Source organism: Dermacentor albipictus, chromosome 1, assembly GCF_038994185.2.
Source record: "Dermacentor albipictus isolate Rhodes 1998 colony chromosome 1, USDA_Dalb.pri_finalv2, whole genome shotgun sequence".
Classification (NCBI taxonomy): Eukaryota; Metazoa; Arthropoda; class Arachnida; order Ixodida; family Ixodidae; genus Dermacentor; species Dermacentor albipictus.
In genome coordinates this window covers 283,333,469-283,338,459 of record NC_091821.1, presented here as the reverse complement: position 1 = coordinate 283,338,459, position 4,991 = coordinate 283,333,469, and the positions used below count along the sequence as shown (strand labels likewise).

At 46.1% G+C, this 4,991-nt stretch overlaps 1 long non-coding RNA gene across 1 annotated transcript; it reads right to left on the bottom strand.

Moving 5' to 3' along the window:
* Nucleotides 1-596: 596 nt before the first annotated feature.
* LOC139054420 (uncharacterized) lies at nt 597-4,531 on the bottom strand. Its single transcript, XR_011511202.1, has 3 exons — nt 3,869-4,531; nt 2,893-3,031; nt 597-1,900 (listed from the first exon to the last, which is right to left on the bottom strand). It is a non-coding gene; the product is annotated as an uncharacterized lncRNA (long non-coding RNA).
* Between the last annotated feature and the right edge of the window lie 460 nt (nt 4,532-4,991).

Sequence of the window (4,991 nt, the reverse complement as noted above, 5' to 3'; positions counted from 1 at the left end):
CCTTTTCGCTTTTCAGGCGGCTGTTTGGTAGACAATTCGCCCTTACCGTGCCGATCGTCAAAATTCCATCTTGTGATAGAGTGACCTGCAACTTCGGGCTATTGAACAGATGGCAGCACGTTAGCATATTTTGTATTTCAAGTGCATACTGTGCCAAATATGGCACACACCGATTTCGGTTTCTCTGCTGTAGTTGCAGGCAAAATTGAGAAAACTAGTAACTGCCTTGAATTGACGAGACCAAAAAATATGCCAAAATAATTTTTCTATGCTTCTGCGGTCGAAATTTTCAGAGAAAAAAAAACCAATTGCTCGTGTTTGCCCCCTCCAAGTTTCACGTTGCATCCCAAAATCTACTTCACCTCTGTTTTGCGTATCGCTCAAGAGATGGCAGCACTTGCCCATAATAAGTGCGCATAACTATGAGATTTACTCTGATGGTATCACATTCTCAACTGGGAATCTCACACACGCGAAAAAGAATGGTAACTGGTATGTGCCAAATATGGGACGCCATGCAATAGAAGGTTAAAAGCGACGCTTTCCGCTACTCTTTCTATGTTCGTACTATAAGAGATTGAAATACTAGCTCTACCACCTGACACTGTCTGTATTTGTTCAAATGATGATTTCTTCCATGCTTTATGAATGTAATTTTGAGTGTTCATTTATATGAGTTGTACCCTCCCTGCTGTAATGCCTGAATGGCGAAGCAGGTACCCAGTGAATAAAATAAAGAAATGTTTCATTGTCATGATTTTGTTTATATTGTGTTATAGCGTAGTTGCACCTTGTTAAGCAGCAATTACGAGCATTATGTGAAATCATGCGTGCAAGAAATGCAATGTTGAAGCAACACTTGAGTTTAAACAAAGCAGTAGTAAGCATGAGTGTCTGCTATGTAAAGAAATCCTGCTCCAAAAAGTGCTTGGCATGTCTCGTTTGTTGCTATACGTTTCAATATGTGCTATACAGATTGCTTTGAACGACATTTCAGTTGCTGTGCAACTTGTGCTGTGCTTGTGTGTCACACATGAACAGACACCTTCAGCTTTGGAACAATGCATACTGCACAGTAAAATAGGCATCGCAAAGCAATATTCAACTATGCAAGATTGGTTGCCATTCACCTTGGAAATAACCTTTATTTAAAAAAAATTCCCTGGCAAGACAATATTCAAAAGCACAGTGAACAAAGCAAAGGAGTAACATAATGGCACATAGCTATTTGTCACTGCATGTGTATCTGTCATGCTCAACATAGACAAATCATGTGCTTTTCACTACCGCAGTATGCAGCATACTACGATTAGCCACATGTGAGCACACGCAATGTGTTATGTTGAAGTGCACGGCCTATTTACTTCATGAAAAGAAAAATAAAACATGTTCCACCAGCACATGTCTCCGCCTCATTTGCCAGCGAATGCGCCGGCGCACACTTTGCAGGTAGGCAATGCGCAAATTTCTGGGCAGCCGAAACACACCAACTATGGATTCGCGCACCGCACGGCCTCATTGAAACAAAGCTCGAGAAGGCTGTACAGGGTGCGCCTGCGGTGGCACCTGTACTTGAAGCGGCACTTGTGCCTGGGCTGGCCGCTGTCGTCATGTGCACCGTCATCATCTGGGTCGTCTGGCAGAGGCACGCCTGCTGCAAGGCAGAGGTTATGCAGCGCTGCAAAAGCTGCAACAATAGTGGCTGCTTTCTGAGGCGAGTAGTGGAGCACCCGATACATCTGCAGGCATCGGAAGCGGCTCTTGACGACTCCTATGCACCGCTCAACGGCATTTCGCATTGATGCGTGTGTCTCATTATAGCGCCCCTCTGCCGTGAGGCGATTTGGGTGACCAGGCACAGGAGTCATGATCCATGGCGCTAGCCGGTACCCAGAGTCCCCTGTAAAGTGTTGCATGTTAGTGAACGAAATGGATACATTAAGGCGCAATGCAAGAACACAGTCTACGCCAGGGCCCTTTTACAACAGGAGCGGGTCTTGGATTTATTGTTGCAATATCTATCAAACATTGACCTTCCCGGAAAGTTGTAAAGAAAGTTCAACTCATTTTAAAGAAAAGCCCTGTTTCACCTGTTGTCTTGGCTGCAAATCTCTATCTCAGGTTAAGTTGGACATGTAATATTTATTTCATACTCGTGGTTTTCTGCTCCGTTCATCCCATTTGCCCCTCCCTAAATGTACATCTTCCACTAAAGCTTATTAGCTCTTCTCTCTTCAGAAGTGTTATTTTATAAAACACTTCTAAGGTCTACTCTCGAATATGCTGCCAGTATCTGGGATCCTTGCTCTACCTTTCGTACCTCTTCTCATGAAGGTACCCAAAATCGAGCTACCCGTTTGATCCTTTCTAATCACTCCAACACCACATGTCGCTGCAACAAAAAAAAATCCCACACATTGCGACACAAAGCAAAATAGCGCAACTTGCACCATTCTACAATATATACTACACCGATCACTAACGGCGATGCCGAAAGTTTCACGCACACGCTTATTCCTTTGTTCCAAGGACAGGGACCAGGTCCCCGAGTCCATTGTCACCAACCCTTTTCCACCATACTTGAAAACTGCCATTTCGACGTGTTCTGTAGAATTCCACCCCTGCCTGTAGCGCTCCACTTGGCATTCAGTGTATTGAAATTAATAAATAAACAGCATAACATGTCAGCTGTTGTATACATGCTGGTACAAATATCTGCCTTTTAAGAGAGACTTGTTTCTCTCGATAGTCGCTGCAGGTTCATTAGGTACCGCTGCATTCACAACACATTTCTAGCAAATCACGCTTTCTTAAAGTTTGCTAGGATGCAAAACTATTTGACTGTGTATGTTTTACATGTGGAAGAAGCACTGCTACTTCAGGTGCACTTACCAAGCAAGACTTCTCCATGAAGTAACAGGCCCCGAGTGAGGCGGCGGCGAAATGTAGAATGCCTCCAGACGAATGAATCGTGGCACGATCCCGGAAACCGTGGGTCAATTTCCAGGATATTCAGCTTCGCGTCGCACACCTCATAAGGGAAAGCAAAGAGAAGGTGTCAGTGCCACTGCAACAAATATGTGGCACAACCTTTTGCTTACAACACTACTTGCCAAACAGTTACTGTTCAGTCAGTGAACACAATTACAGAAAAGGAGATATCAACATACGCAGTAGGCAGTTGAACTAATGATCAGCATGATAACAGTGTCATCTTAACCTACAAATGCAATGTTGGCATGTGTTCACATGCTCATGTATGGCGTGCGGTAACAACACAATGCGCAAAATAATTCCTTTGGTTTCTTCCGTCCATATTGTATAAGATTCTGCTAAAGAGTGAACCTATGTTTTTTTTTTCAGACAAAGTGCCTATTACAAGCGAAAGAACGCGGAAACAGCATGTGCCGTATTGACAGCTAGAGCAAATGGGTGTCCACACATTCTCATTCTCCCTCACACCATTTTCATTGATGGGATGCTCCTTTTCTCGTTCACAGTCTGTTGGCCACAATGCTTTAGTTTTACGACGAATAAGAATCACAAGGGCTCGTCTTCTGTTAGGATCGCTCGCAGACGAAGACTCCCTTCACTGCTACGGCGTCTATTCCGGTTTAAGTCACGCGTAATGTGTTTACATTGTAGCATCGAAAAGGCTGTTCAACTGTGATTGGAGAGCACTGAAAAAGTGCGGCCGTGTTCTATGCAAAGATCAAAGTGGTCATTACACATACAACACAAACGCTACTTTCTCTAATAGGAACGCAAGTATTGCCGGCAATTGATGAAAAATAACGAAACGAAGTTTTTTACAACGTGCACTCGCGCAAACACATATCGAAAATATTTGTCAATGAACAATACTCACGACCATGCAGTTGAGGGTGTAATACCCTTTACGGCTCCAGTACGATTCCGTTTCGCCGGGGCCGAGCTTCTTAGGGCGAACGATGGCTATCAGACTCCCGTCCACACATCCTAGAACTCCTGGAATTTTTCCACGGCTAAGAAAGCCTTCCTTGACGGCGGCTTTCTGTTGCGCCGTGGATGGGAATCTAACCCATCCTTTTTCCTTGCCCACAACCGTAATGGCCTTGGCGACGGCTGTAATGATCCGGCTGACCGAAGGCTACGACAGTGCAATCGCTTCTTCATTCCCGACGCACTGTTGAAAGCTCCCGGTGGCAAAAAACCGCAGCGCGCACAGCACTTTCATCGTAGTGTCGACACCACGCAATCTTTGAGGTCCGAGATGTCCTTCCAGCTCATCGCAAAGACGTCGCACTATGTCTTTGGAGAGACTAAAATGCCTTCGAAACTCTTCTTCGGCCATGCCGAACGCGTCGCGTCGTTGCCTCTCGTCGCGTCGTTGTCTTTCGGCACTCGCCAGCAGCACAACCAAGGGAGCCGCCATTGCCGTCTCTGTCTCGTCTCGTCTAGGTGCCGGCTCGTCAGCTGGCGCGAGATTAGCCGGCAGCCGCGGTTGCCCTAGCAACCCTCGACATCATGCTCGCCCCCGCGCGCGACTCTCAAACGAACCACTTCTCCGCGGTTCCGCTCCTAGCAGGGAACCGGTTCCTTTCTAGAAGATTGGCAACCTGTGTGACGTCATCAAAATTTATCGTCCCGCCCACCAGGGATGACGACATCGAAGCGCCGACCAATGGCAACAGCCGAAAGGAACCGGTTCCCAAAGGAACCGCTACAGAATACGGCCCCAGTTCGCTTCGCCGCACACTTCACATTTTACCACCTTCACGCATATCTCAGCGCACAGGTTATCCACTAAATGTTGCACGCCCTGTCGCCTGGTCAACGTCATTTTTTCATCGCACACAGATAGATTGGTACGGCCTTCGCCAGCACATCGCCGCCATCACAACTTCATCTGCATTCGCGGAAGAAGTAACAGATGTTCTGTAAAATAAAATCGTGGACAACCTTCTGTAATATTTTTTGTTTACCCGCCCCTTATGTAATACCCCGCAAGT